Below are 15,713 nucleotides of genomic sequence, written 5' to 3' on the forward strand. Positions count from 1 at the left end.
CCTGAACATTCAGCTTTTGTAAAAGCCCTGGTGTCGTCAGGACTCTGTGTCTTGGCACACATAGGTCCTCTTTCCTGGAATGAACAACTCCTAGTTGGAAAACATATCTGTTCATTCTACAAGACCATTGGGGCTGGGGATTTAGCTCAGGGAACAGCCCTTGCCTGGCAAATGCAAAGCCCTGAGTTCGGTCCTCAGCTCTGGGGAAAAAAAAAGCAAAAAATAAAATAAAATAAAATAAATAAGTAAATAAAGACCCAGTCCAACGGCCTCCTTATCTGTGGAGCCTTTGCCAGTTTTCTGAGGCAGCACTATGTTTTTCTGATCCCATTCACTCTTGTAGTACTTGGTGGATATCTCTACAATGACACATATTATGGTGCTCTATTATAATCTGCTATAAGTCCACTCACTGAACCAAAAGGGTTGAAACATGTCTGTGATGTCTGTGTGTGTGTGTGTGTGTGTGTGTGTGTGTGTGTGTGTGTGCGAGAGAGAGGAGGGGGGAGAGTGCACATGTACAGGTGAGTGCACGTGTGTGTATATCTACCATTGTTTGAGTCATAGCTCCATTTCCAGCCTCTTGATAGTTAACTGGAGAGTCCCATAGATTGTCCTGTTCAGGCTGTCTTTGAACCATTACCCTCAGATCTCAGCCTCCAGAGTGGCTAGGGTTACAGACATGAACAGCAGGGGCTTGTGGCTAAATTTTTCTCCCCAAATAACTTGTTAACTATAATGTACTGTTGGTTTAATTCAAGACATGTAGGAACTTTCAAACTTCTGACTTACTTACTATAAGTTTCTTTAGAGAGAAATCACTGGACTCATCTAAAATAAAAATAAGAAACACATTACTTTTGTCACTTTGTATGAATTTCTTTGTCCTTTGTTAAGGAGACATGATTAAGCTTCCTAACTGGGTTTTGTTTGTTTTTTTTTTTTTTTTTTTTTGCCAGTCCTGGGCAGGAGCTCAGGGCCTGAGCACTGTCCTTGGACTTTCTCAAGGCTAGAGCTCTACCACTTGAGCCTCAGCACCACTTCCGGCTTTTTTCTATGTATGTGGTACCGAGGAATCGAACCCGGGTCTTCATGCATGCTAGGCAAGCACTTTAACCACTAGGCCAAACTCCCAGCCCCACCTAACTGGGTTTTGAATCCTGTGATTCCTTTATCTTCATGAAAGATTTCCCACCTTCAGGAAGGAAAAAGAATATATCCTAGATACATGATCTGCCACTGAGATAAAATGTCTGGATGTGTATGCATAAACATTCACACATTTTGAATATGCATCTCTATATAAAAATATAAATGGGGCTGGGATGTAGCTCAGTGACAAAGCACTTCCCTAGCAAGTGCAACATCCTGGGTTCGATCCCCAGTAACAAAAAAGCAAAAATACAGTTTAAAAACCGCCCCAAAAATATAAATCCCTAAATAGATTATATGTATATATACATATACATATACATATATGTACATATATATACAAAGGGGGGAGGGAAGAAATAATTTTAATCAAATTGCTTTTGAAGAAACTACAATGCTGGGTGCTGGTGTCTTAGATGGCTCAGGCCTGTAATCCTAGCTACTCTGGGGTTGAGACGTCAGGATCACAGTTCAAAGCCAGCCTGGGCAGGAAAGTCTATGAGACTCTTACCTACTTACTATTAAGCCACCAAAAACCTGGAAATGAGCTGTGGCTCAAGTGGTAGAGCACTAGCCTTTAGTAAAAAAAAAAATATTCAGGAATAATATCCAGGCCTTAAATCCAAGCCCAGGGAATAGCACATACTCAAAAATTATTTTTGATTCTCTAGTATGTTCCTTGTCACCATAACTTTAAAAGGCCAAGCAAAAATATATTGTAGTCAGTCCTTCAATTAGTGAAATATCCTGCTCAGATATAGCCAATACAATCATCGCCACTGAGGCGATGATTGTACTACTAGCAGAGGGAAAAGCTATAAATGATCACATGAAGAAGTGATCTAAAAAATAAGGAAAAATCTATTTACTTTTTCTCAAGGGCATCTATCATTCACTCCTTGACTACTTGAGGAAGCAAAGATCAAAAGAAGCAGTGACTAAATCACAATGGAAAGTTTATAGACAAATGCCAAATATGGTAAGTTTTGTGTTGATTTTCAATTTTCCTCTTTTCCTGTATCTCTTTCATCTCTTTTCATCAGGATTTCAGAGACCATCTTGTGAAATGAGAGTGCAACAATAGCCACAGAACTAAATATATAAGGAAAATAAATGACAGTTTAAGGAAACCCTGTTCCCAGATTTCTGAACCCATGAAACTTAGGAATTGATTCCTTAGTGGTAGATGTCCAGAGAAGGTTGTTTATTCTGTCCCAGAGGCTTGAAAGCATGTGTCTGGCATGAGGTTTGGTGAAACTAAGCAATGTGGGTGGGTAGTGTTCTCTCAGGTAGTGGGCAGTCAAATGGATAGGGAGGAAAAATGGCAGAGAATCACTAATTGGAAAGCAGTGGCAATGGAGCACATGGAGATGAAATGTTAGAGAAGGTTTTGTTTAAAAGCCTTTTCAAAAACTACACAGAATACAAATGATTTGCAGTCCAACCAGAATACAAGGCATGGTGTCCAGCAAAATGGGGAAACAAAGAGGGAAATGACAGAATGACTGAGTTCACATAGCAACATACAGCTAAGATCCAGTGATGACTTGCAGGTGAGTATGGGCCAAAAAACACACACATGCCATTTCCAAGTGCTCCAAGAGAAATTAAATACGGAAGTATAAATTTAACAAAATATATACTGTATATACATAACACAAGTCATAAAGTACTGATTAAAGACATGAAAGAAGACACCAATACTTTGAAGAGACAGTGTTTGTTTATGGACTGGAATACTTGGCATAGTAAAGATAACAATTCTCTCTAAATTAAGATAAAGGTTTAACATAATTCTTATTAAGGAAATGCTTTTTGTTAAACCATGGCAAGCTTATTCTAACCCTGAGAATAGCCACTGAACAGGTAAATTAATTTTGAGAAAAAATAAGTAGTGTAGACTTTTCAACTACAGAACAACAAAAACCATGATTGTAGTTTTGGAGGGAGGATAGATGCAAATCAGTGAAAATGAATGAAGACTCAGTAATACAGAACCAAATGTAGCCATAACTACAGATTTAATTCATTTGATGGCAATTCAATAGATGGGGAGATAGACCCTTTTTAATAAATGGTATTGAGCAAATTGATCATTTATAGCAATTCAATAGATGGGGAGATAGACCCTTTTTAATAAATGGTATTGAGCAAATTGATCATTTATAGTAAAAAGAAGAATGAGAGAAAACAGAAAAAAGAAAGGGAGAAAATAAAGGAAGGAAGGAAGAGAAAGAAAAGAGAGAATAAAATTTTGCCCAATATCCAGAACATATAGAGAGATTGAAAAAAATAGAACTTCAAAGAGTCAACAACCCAATTAATAAATGGGCTGAGTTGAAAAGAGAGCTCTCAGGAGAAGTAAAAATGGCAAGCAGATACAGAAAGAAATAAATACTCAACATCTCTGGCTGTAAATGAAATGCAGGTCAAAACAACACCGAGATTTCACTTCACTCCAGGTAGAATGACCATCATCAAGAATGAAAACAATAACAGATGCTGTCAATGGTGTGGACAAGAGGAAACCCCAACATAGCAGTATGGAGGCATATCAAAACACTAATCACAACTACCCTATCATCCAGAAATCCGACTCTTGGGCATTTATCCAAAAAGATTGCAAAGTAGGATAGTAAAGCCACCAGCACAGCCATGTTCATTGTAGGGCTATTTACCATAGCCAAGATAAGGAATGATTCCCAATGCCCCTCATCCATTAGAAGGAAGACTATTGTATTATTTACAAATGGACTTGGAAAAGTTATATTCAGTAAAATAAATCAAGCCCAGAGAGTCAAAGGTTGCATGTTTTTCCTCATATGTAGGAGCTGGAATTAGTTATAACATGTAAGTAAATATGTTAGGTGGTATGCAAGTGTATTCAAATATTTTGATGGAAACATGGTGCATTCAAAAGAGACTTCTAATAGTGTAATTCCTTAGAAAGGCAAAGTCAACATTCAACAAAATAAACTCCAGGAAACAGGTAGTTGAAAAGGAGTGAGGAGGGGTTCAGGGGAACAGTGTTAAACAAATGAAGTGAAGAAAGAGGGTGGAGAATTCGGTCACTAATTTAATGCATATCTTACTAAATTAAAGATAGGGAAGGAAGGGGTAAGTTAGGAGAGATAAGTAAAAGGGTTGAAAGGGGTAACATTGATTAAGAAGCACTGTATACATAAAGTGCTTTGTTAAATAGAAATTCTTTTGCACAACTACTTGAAGATAATAAAAAAGTAAATAAAACAACTTTAAGTGATTTGTTTCTTTTAAGAGCAAAGAGAAGGAAGGGAGGGAGAGAGGGAGGAAGAGAAGGAAAAGAAAGATAAAGAAGTCCATTAAGTGTGATAGAAAGAAATATAAAGTTAACAAAAGGAAAAATGGGTATGCGATCATGATAACAAACGTTACACATTACCTTTGTACAGAAAAATAGTGTGCCAGTGGCTCCTGTTTATGATCCTAGCTAATCAGGAAACTGAGATTTGGGGATTGAAATTTGAAGCCAGCCCAGGCAAATCCCATTTCCAATTATCTATCAAAAAGCTGGGCAGGAGGCATGGCTCAAGGAGTAAAGTTGCAGGCATGAGCAAGAAAGCTAAGTGACACAAGGCCCTTTGTTTAAGCCCAGGTATCAGAGAAAGACAAAATAAAATGAGGGTTATTTCGGAGTGGTGTATAGATGTTGCTAGAATGAAAATCTGAAAATTCTTTTCAAGGTTTTTAAACTTTAATTTTTTTAATAGCTAAAAAGAATAAGTGACGAGGGAAATTGGGACCAAGACATGAGAAAGGGTATTAATGTATGTGAAGTAATGCACCTTCTATCTGGTGAATATAATGTAACCCTTCTATTAATTACAATAAAAATATGAAAAAAAAGAATAAGTGAGTCTCCTCTCCAATTTTTTTGGAGATTCAGACTCATGGCTTCATAACATGCTTTGCTTTAGGAGCTTGGGGAAGAAGGACAGAAGGCAAGATGGACAGCTGCATAGGGTAGTGCTAGTATGTAGTCTTTTCCTATGAAGTAAGAAAGTTTCTCTTTATCCCCCAGTCTCTTTGTCTGTCTCTGTTCCCCCCCTTCCCCCCCTCTCTCTTTTTCTCTGTGTCTCTTTCTTTTTCTTTCTCTCTCTCTCTCTCATCCTGGGGATTGAACTCAGGGTCTGAGCACTGTCCTTGAAGTAGTGCCACAGCACTACTTCCAGCTTTTTCAGTGTATGTGGTATGGAGGAATCATCAAACCAAGGGCTTCATGCATGCTAGACAAGCACTCTATCCACTAGACCACAATCTCAGGTCCTGGATCACCACTCTTGATGCTGTTTCTGAATCCCAAAATCACTGTTGCCAAAATAGAGAAGAGCTCTGTCTTTTATAGGAAGTAGAATATGATGACTACTACCCATCCTCTTTTAGTAATAGGTATCTTGGGAATAGAATGACTTTATACAGAAGCATCATACAAGTCTCTATTAATAATTTGGCTCGTTGTTTTGCCCAGTGCTGGGGCTTGACCACAGGATTTCTGTCACTTGGCTTTTCCATCCAAGGTTATGGCTGTCTACCCCCTGAGCTACCCCTCTATGACATTTTCATAACAAATGAACAGTGATGATGTTAAGCTTTGCATTGATGCTTTAAAATAGATTATTATACTTTTTCATGCACCTTAAAGGTCTGAGAAACACAATTATTGCTCCCTTTTCACTCATAAATACAAATATGAATTAAAGTGTAGCATGTACATGGCAGGTGGAACCACGAAAATGTTTTGGATGTTAGTCTTTCTATTATTTTCCTAGAAAAGAGCCAACTGAGCAGATAATAGGTATTCCACTTTTCCTTCTCATTTATATAGTAATATATAAGTATACATGTATTTGTATAATTGTTTACTTATTTCCCCTTTCATTCTTGTTGTTACAGGGGGACATGTTCACCAGATCAGCTTTGTGTACCAGGTAAATAGTTACTGAAAGACACCATACTTTACTGCTTAGTAGTGGAGATGAAAGTAAAGATATTTGTGAGGACCAACTTCGTACTACAACATACCGGGTCTTTCCTCATTTTATTCATATTATCAATCTTCAAGCTAGCCATTTTAGTTGCTCCTGAAACAAGAAAGTGGATGCACAAAGACATTGAGCTATTTCCTTAAAGCTACACAGTTTGTTTTAGAATGGTGGCCATTCTGACTTTAAATTCTTGGTATTTTTCCTCTTATGTTTACAGTCTAGTTAACTGCTTTTAGGAAGTAGGAAGTTAATGACAAAAGCTCTTTTCAAAGGTATTAGAAAATCATTGCAGAGCAGCCTGTGAAATAAATTTAAAGGGATGAAGAAACCAAATGGATAGACACATATTTTTTTAATGAAGTCCTTGCATTAAAAAGTCCACAGATCAGAGGACAGCATGCGACTCTCTTGGGGTTGAACTCTAGTTACTACTAAGTGGATAAAAATGACATGGAGGCGCTGGTCCTTGAAGGATTGTCTTTGAAGGAGAAACTGTTCTCATGTGGCTGTGAGTTCTGGCTAATAATGCAGTAATGGGTTTTACATTTGGTTATTCAATAGCAGTTTTGAGATTATCTAAATAATTTTTTGATGATAAAGTGACCTGAGCAGTTCAAATATTTTAAATCATCTGAAAGCCTAATATCAGATTTATTAGAACATGTCTCTGTGGTTGCTTATTCAAAAGCAACCAAGCATGAGTGGCTCATAGTAGTAATCCCTGTCTACTTGGGAAGCTGAGATACAGGGAACTAAAGCCAAGGCAGATAGAAAAATATCTGTGATGAGACTAAATGAAATGAATTCTAGGATATGGAAACACGAGGCTTATCTTGTGTGATTGCCGTTCTTAATGTACTATATTATTTCTCTTCTCTCTTTTGTTTGTCCTTATGGTTAATCTCATATTGTTACTGTATCTGACTTTCTTACCTGGTATATTGTATATGCGTTTATTTGTTTATTTGATATAGGGAAGGGAAGGGGGAAACAAGATGATTGGGAGGGCATGGGGGGAGGGAAACTGGGACAAATTCATGAGAAGGGGTATCAATGTGTGAGCAGTAATGCACCTACTACCAGATGAATGAAACTGTAACCCCTCTACACATTATCCCAACAATAAATTTTTTTAAAAAAAAGAAAAAAATAAAAACATCTCTGAAAGTCCATCTCTAAATTTAAGGGACATTGTTTTTGTATGCTAGTATTGTTTTGTTTTGTTTTTTAAACAAAAATACAAGTTTTAATATGAAAGTAGGGGAGACAGGATTGCTCAGCCACAGCCAATGAAAATACAAATATGATACCATTATTTTAGAAAACAGTTTGTCATTTTGTACAAAGTTGAACATATGGTTTTCAGTGATATTCAGCAATTCCTTCTTATATATATATACCCACTGGAAATACATTATTATGCTTACTGAGAGAGTTCTGTAAGAATTTTTATATATCATTACCTTCAATAGACTCATAACTGGAAACAATATGTGTTCCATTAGAAGTATTCATGAAACAAAACATAATAGAAAGTGAGAATAACATAACTACAACCATCTGCAACAACCTAGATGCATGCTTTTTTATATCCAATTGAAAATTATTTCAGAGGCTGATTCTGGGTATATAAATTTGCACTATTAAAATTGTAAAAATATATTTAGTAAATATATTTTCAACCATAACTCTTGCTAATATTTTCCCATTCTTAAATAGGATTTACTTAGATCCATTATTTCAAGAATGAAGAAGACAGCAGAAGATGATGGTTTTTATTCCTTTATATCCAAAGAGGTAAGAGCTATTGATTTGTAGATCTTTTGAAATAGTTCACCATATCAGACAAGTTTGTTGAGAATGTGATGTGAACTGAACTATACTGTTTTCTAACCATAGTGTGTACGTACTGTATTAATATGCAAATGAAGATTTCAATAAATATTTTTCAGGTGCTACTTTATCCCATACTTGGCATGTGGATGTTGTATGGTTTTGATTTGGGATTGTTGTTGTTGTTGTTTTTTCATATATTTTTTATTGTAATTAATAGAAGGGTTACATGATATTTGCCAGATAGATGATACATTAATTCCCATACATTGATACCCTTTCACATGTCTTGGTACCCATTTCCCTCCCTCCAACGCCCACCCCTCATCTTGTTTTCCCCCCTTCCCTATCCAATTTCAAATAACCAAATACAAATATATCCGATATATCAGGTAACAAAGTGAGATACTATAACAATATGAGATAACCAAGGGACAGCAAAAGAGATGAGAGATAACATAGTACCTTAAGAACAACAATCATTCATTATATGGCTTATGTTTCTATATCCTAGAGATCCTTTCATTTAGCGTCCTACTATATGGCCTTTTGTCTCAAATCTCTGCTAGGAGAGCCCAAGATTTCTACTGATTATGACAAGTGAGGGAAACCATTGAGCCTAAGTTCCTTTGAGTCTGGCTTACTTCACTTAATATGATCTTTTCTAAGTCTTTCCATTTCCTAACAAATGGGGCGATGTCATTCTTCCTGACAGCAGCATAGAATTCCATTGTGTACAAATACCACATCTTGTTGATCCACTCATCAAGTGAGGGACATCTAGGTTGGTTCCATATCTTTACTATGGTAAATAGTGCTGCAATGAACATTGTTGTGCTGGTGGATTTAGTATGTCTTTGTTTCTGGATGATTGGGTAAATGCCAAGTAGTGGAATTTCTGGGTCATAGGGGAGCTTTATGTTCAGTCTTTTGAGGAACTGCCATACTGCTTTCCATAGTGGTTGAACGACATTGTTTTTGTATGCTAGTATTGTTGTTGTTGTTTTTGCCAGTCCTGGGCTTGGGCTCAGAGACTGAGCACTGTCCTTGGACTTTCTCAAGGCTAGCACTCTACCACTTGAGCCTCAGCACCACTTCCGGCTTTTTGCTATGTATGTGGTACCGAGGAATCGAACCTGGGTCTTTGTGTATGCTAGGCAAGCACTCTACCACTAGTCCAAACTCCCCTCCCACTAATATTGTTTTTCAAGATGATTGAACTTAGAGGTGCCCGGAGTCTAGTAAAGCATTCTCTGTCTCTGTCTGTCTGTCTGTCTGTCTGTCTGTCTGTCTGTCTCTGTCTCGCTCTCTGTTCTCTCTCTCTGTGTTCTCTCTCTGTTCTCTCTCTTTCTCTTTCTCTCACTTGTCTCTTTCTGTTCTGTTTCTCTCTCCGTGTCTGTCTGTCTGTCTGTCTCTCCTTCCCTCCCTCCCTCCCTCCCTCCCTCTCTCTCTCTCTCTCTCTTTCTCTGTTTTCCAGAGAGGATTCCATCATAAGAACTCTGACCTAATCAGTGGTTTAATCCTGAGCCAAGAGAGATAGATGAAGAGACAAAGAAATTACACTATTTTTTAAAACAAATATTAAAAAGGGACAGATTCAGAAATTAGAACTAGAAAGCAAATAAAAAAGCAGTTAGGTTCCCCTTGTACCATGCATGGTTTCTGATGTTAGACAATAGGAGGAAGAACATAGAGGGAATACTGAAATGCCTTTTCTATTAAAGTGGAAAAAGCTACAAATGCTTTTAAATGAGTAAATAGAAAACAAGCATATCTGGAAAAAGGAAGCCCTAAATCATACCTGCTTTCCCTACATTTAAAATGGGTCCAGATATAACTCTATATTTTAGAATGATAAACAACACCCAGCTCGCCCACCCAGAGCCATTTTTAAGGATTATAAATTAGTAAACAACAGCATAATGGCCATGTGTTTTATCCCAGCTCAGAAAACATACAGGCTACAGATAGGAATTGCTACTTTGGGTCTTCAAATCCCATTTCCTGCACAGAAAACAGGAAGTATTGGTCTCTCTCTCTCTCTCTCTCTCTCTCTCTCTCTCTCTCTCTCTCTCTCTCTCTCGCTCTCTCGCTCTCTCGCTCTCTCGCTCTCTCGCTCTCTCGCTCTCTCTGTCTCTCTCTGTCTGCCTGTCTCTGTCTTTGTCTCTCTCTCTCTGTGTCTGTCTGTCTGTCTGTCTGTCTGTCTGTCTGTCTGTCTGTCTCTCTCTCTCTCTCTCTCTCTCTCTCTCTCTCTCTCTCTCTCTCTCTCTCTCGCTTCTTCTTATTTTATTCTGTTCTACCAAATCAAATCCTTTCTATAGCTCGCTTATGTGAGACTGTCCATGTGGAGAGATGCCCTGAGATGCTTTTCATGAATGGGTTTCAAGGAGCTGTGATTTTTTCGTAGAAACTGAACACAGAGAGAACTCCCCTTTCATCTTGAAGTGATAGTCCTTTGATGGACTCAAAATTTGAATAGATAGGTGGTGGAAAGGTGAAACTGGAAAAGTGGGGCTCTGGGACCAGTTTGTGAAGGGTATATATGCATCCTAGTCTCTTCCTGTAATTCTCCTCTGCTTTCTGGTTGCCACAAGGTAAGACTTTTCTTCCCCAAGCTTCCACTACCATCATATTCTGCTTGCCACAGGTCCAAAGCATACAGCTGACAGTGAACTGAAACCTTGATAGGATGAAACAAACCAAATCTTTTCTCCTTAAAACCATTTCTTTTTCCTCCTGTCTCTGTGGTAGTAACAAAATGTCTAGCATCGTCTTCAGAAATGTTCTTGAAGACATTCTTTATTATTAGCTGAACACTAATTTTTAGGATCTTAATGAATCATGGTGAGGCTGATTAAAACAGAATTGACCACTGATGGGTCTCTGAATAAGAAATCACACGGTAACCTTGTACAACCCCATCGTTAGGTCACCAGAAGGTGCACATAGCATACGGAGCAAAAATTCCACCAGTCTCCAACTCTTCTACGGAGTAGATATTTACAGTCTGTTTTGCACAAAGACAGTTGCCTAAGAACTAAGTCATCAGAAGCATTGCCCAACATTTCAAACTTGTCAACTGGTTTTTTACACCTACGTCAACACTAGATAAAAGGCAGTGATTACAGATGCCAGCCACACCCCTCCACACACCCCCCCGATATCACTAATCACAGAGTTGCCAGGTACACAGACAGTCCAATCATTTCATCATATTTTATTTTCCTAAGTTCTGTTCAAATCTTTGCCCCTGTTGTACAACACATTTTAACCTTAAATCAAATGGTTAGTGATGCCATTTTTAATCATGTAAATGAAAAATGAAGCAGCATATCAGAGACAGAAAAAGGAATGCTAGAAAAATTTATTATAAATAACCTGCCCCATATACTTTAACTTTATATTTTTTCAGGCTGTGACATATTTCACCTCTTGTTGACAGATGGATTTTGACAAATGACTGCTCTTTGTATTGCTGTCTTTTCGCCTACATTTTCCCTGACATCTCTGAAAGCACAAAATTAAGGACATGCTGTACTAAACATTGAAATGATGTATTTGCCCAGTGAGGAAGCAATGAACGAGACAGGTACTACTCTCCTGTACCTACTTCAGCCTCTGACTCTAGGATACCAGGTGCCTTCATTAGAAGAGCAGTGGCATGGGAAGGGAACTCCCCTGAATGTTTTGCATTCTTACTATCTTGCTGTTTTGTGTTTAATTTTTGTATTTGATTTTTGACTATTTGCTTATGTTGTATGTTTATGGATTTCTCTTGAATTGAATTTGATTGGGAATCTATGAGCTCCTGTACCTGAATGGTGTCATATTTCCAAATTTGTGGGAATTTTCTTTTAAATTTAATTTTATTGTCAGGGTGATATACAGAGGGGTTACAGTTACATGCATAAGGTAGTGAGTATGTCTATTGCCAACATTGTTACCCTCCAGGTTTTTTTTTTGTTGTTGTTGTTGTTGGTTTTTTTTTTTTTTTTTTTGCCAGTCCTGGGCTTGGGCTCAGGGCTTGAGCACTATCCTTGGACTTTCTCAAGGCTAGAGCTCTACCACTTGAGCCTCAGCACCACTTCCAGCTTTTTGCTATGTATGTGGGGTACCGAGGAATTGAACCCGGATCTTCGTGCATGCTAGGCAAGCACTCTACCACTAGGCCAAACTCCCGGCCCCCCTCCAGGTTTTTTTTTCCCCACTTTCCCTCTCCCCAACCCCCAAGTTATAAAGTTCATTTCCAATTTCTTTTCTTATGAGTATCACTGCTACACCCATTGTCCTTTGTCTCACCATTTTGTTGTTCTCTGGGGAATTTTTAAAAAATCTTTTCTTTCATGAAATCCTTTTTTATGTAGATTCCTTCTTTTTCTAGTATATCATAACTTACATAGATTCTTCATTCTTCTTCAGAGGACTTGAGTTCACCAATCTTCACTTAACTACTGTTACAGCTTTTCTATGAAATGTTTTAGTTCAGCTGTTGAGATCTTGTCTCCACGATTTCTATTTTGCTTTTAAAATTGTTTCTGTTTTCAAAAGATTCCTTATTTTGTTCATGAATTATTTGCCAAGTTTTGTTTAATTCAATACCCATATTTTCTTGTAGTTCCTTGTATTATTTTATGAGGACTTATGTGGACTACTTTTTTATCTATCAATGAATAGATCTCCACTTTACAGGGCCTCTTATTGGAATATTATTTTATATTGGTGGGCTCACATTCCCTTGAAATTAATTTTGTGACCCTAAACATCTGGGGGACATGTCCACCCTTTCAGCATCTGCTAGTGTTTTTTGAGATTATAGGACTATTTAGGCTAGGTTGGAATTCTGATTGGACCAGTTAGGATAACCTCAGAGGAATAGATCATATTAGAACAAGCTCTAGTTGGGTTGAGCTGTTACCAGTGTCGTTGGGTTGAGTGGAACTTCTTTCTACCACACTTCATGGTATTATAATATCACAATATCACTGGTTAGATGCTACATAAGACAAAGCTGGTGGCTGAGCACTACAATAGCTTCTTATCAGAAAAGGCTTGTGGGTAGTCTTCCCTGTCTGACTAGTATGGTGATCAATTTCACAGAGGCCACATGAGTGAAGCTTATTTTAGGCACTCAGTCTTTTTTTGGGGGGGGGATGGGGCTTGAACTCTGGCCTGGGTGCTGCCCCTGAGCTCTTCAGCTCAAGGCTACTGCCCTACCCTTGAACCACAGCCCCACTTCCAATTTTCTAGTGATTAATTGGAGGTAAGAGTCTCTCAGATTTGTATTGCCTGGACTGGCTTTGAACCTTGATCCTTAGATCTCAGCCTCCTGAATAATTAAGATTACAGGCATGAGCCATGGCGCCCAGCTCTGCACTCAGTCTTAAGCAAGGTCACTGAGTGAGGTGACTACTGAGCCTGAGTAGGACTAGATTGTCTCCCAGGTAGTAGTAGTTGATTACAACTACCTAGAGAAGAGTTAAGAAGTACGCAGAAGTATGGCTGCATAGAAGCTTGGGATCTAGAGCCATGAAGGGTCAGGCCTTCTTTTAACACATGATCCTGACTAAGGACATTCAAAGAGAACATGTGTTAGGTCTAGAGCCACACCTGAGAGACCTGTTGATTGTCCTTGCAGGGGGGTGCCTACCCCTCGACAACTGAGCACTTCCAATGGTGGAAATGCAGAGAAACCACCAAAATGTCTGCGCTGGCCACTATGAGCCCTACCTCTGTCTTTTGTTTAAACATCAACTCTGTGGACACCTGCTAATGTTTCCCATAAGGTGAGGAAAGAAAGTGCCTTCTAGCTGGGCCTGGTGGCTCACGCCTGTAATCCTAGCTACTCAGGAAGCTGAGATCTGAGGATCCTGGTTCAAAGCCAGACTGGGCACAAAAGAACCTGAGACTCTTATCTCCAGAACTGGCCAAAAAAAAAGTAATCATGCCTAGATATCAATGGTTCATGCTTATAATCCTAGCTGCTCAGGTGGCTGAGATCTGAGGGTTATGGTTAGAAGCCAGCCCCATCAAGAAAGTCCATGAGAACCTTATCTCTAATTACCCAGCAAAATATCAGAAGTGAATTTGTGGCTCAGCTAAAATGATAGGCTACTAGCCTTTACCATAAACAAGCAGGGACAGTACTCCTTAGTTCAAGACCCAAGAGTAGTACTAAATAAATGAATAAATAAATAAGTAAAATTATTGTGTGATACACCTATCCCACTTTTGGGTACATAGCTAAAGGAAACATAAATATACAAGAGATACCTGCAAATCTACATTTATTTGTAGTTGTAGTCATAATCTTTGAGATGTAGCCTACATGCTTGCCAACAGATAAGTGAATAAAGCAATATACACTGTCTATATGTACAATGGGGCATTATTCAGCAGTAATGAATGAAATCATGTAATTTTTAAGAAAATGGATGGAACTAAGTGGCATAGTTTTAAGTGAAATAGATTATGCATAGAAAAGCCAAGAATCACATTTCTTTTCATATGCAGAAACCAAAAAAGGAATAATCTGAAAGCAGAAGAAAAGCTAGGAGGCCTTTGTCTTCCCTTGTTTAACTTATTTCACTTAGGATTAATGTCTTCCAGGTTAATCCATGTTATTACATTCATAAAAATCAACTTCTTTTTGTAAGTTGTATATTATTTCCATTTCATCTACCTTCCTACTGTGTGTGTGATTTTCTTTATTGAATGCATGACTTTTTTGATAAAGTATCTCTGTTATCTGCCTTAGTGTACATAACTGTAAAAAGTGGGAACTCTGGATATGAAAACAGCAAATGATGGCTAGAACTATATTATCATAAACCAGAAAACGACAAGAAACTATATGGGAAGCCGAAAACTAATCATTCCTTAGCAACTCTAGTGTAAGTGTGGCCTTGAGGACAACATGATATTGGGCTTTTAGCATTCAGCACTGTTAATACATTCCTGTTATTTAAGGCAGTTGTGTTTACTTGTTATGGCAATCCTAGCAGAGTAATACCATCAGATCAATTATGCTCTCTTGAAAACTAGTTGAAAGGCAGGATAAATTCACAAAAGGCCAATGAGGGAAAAGTTTAAAGCTGAAAATTGATTTACAATGGAAAGGCACTGGTAAATACCAAAATTCCAGGTATCATTAAACTCTCTTAACTCTACAGGAAAAGCTAATGAATAGCTAACTTTTTTCCATGTTTATCTTAGCTATGATTTCTCTGAGTAGTATTTTGAAAACTGTCATATAGTCATTTTAACTATAAAAAATGTATTCTCATGCTATTTCCCACTCAGTTCTCTTCTAAATTTTTGTTTTTGCATTTTCTTTTCTATCATGATCATTAATTTACTTTATTATAATTACAGGGACTACAATTGCATGAGTCAGATGAGTGCCTTTCCTTTAGTACAGTGTCTTCTGTTCCCTCATTCTCTCCCAGACTCTTTCCCTCCTGTCTGTACCCATGAGTTGTAAGGTTCACCTTCATTAGTGTCCAGTGAGCTCCACCACTGCACGTTTTCATTCAAGTTCTGTATCCTCCCCCTAACTCTTCCAAAGTTGTTCACTTGGATACATAATACATAAAGAAGACAGAATTGCCCCAAATTAAAAACATTAAAAAAGAATAAAATCTCTTATTTTCATATCTTGGAGTTTGTTTCAGTATCCACATTATTTTATATACATATGAAGAGACA

General features: G+C 37.9%; 1 long non-coding RNA gene across 4 annotated transcripts in view; it reads right to left on the bottom strand.

Annotated features, from left to right (window-relative positions):
- Positions 1–15,713, bottom strand: part of LOC150049212 (uncharacterized) — a 127,468-nt gene that overhangs the window by 12,882 nt on the left and 98,873 nt on the right. The gene's annotated exons all lie outside the window — the stretch shown is intronic.

This window comes from Megascapheus bottae, chromosome 20, assembly GCF_031878675.1.
Source record: "Megascapheus bottae isolate mThoBot1 chromosome 20, mThoBot2.hap1, whole genome shotgun sequence".
NCBI lineage: Eukaryota > Metazoa > Chordata > Mammalia > Rodentia > Geomyidae > Megascapheus > Megascapheus bottae.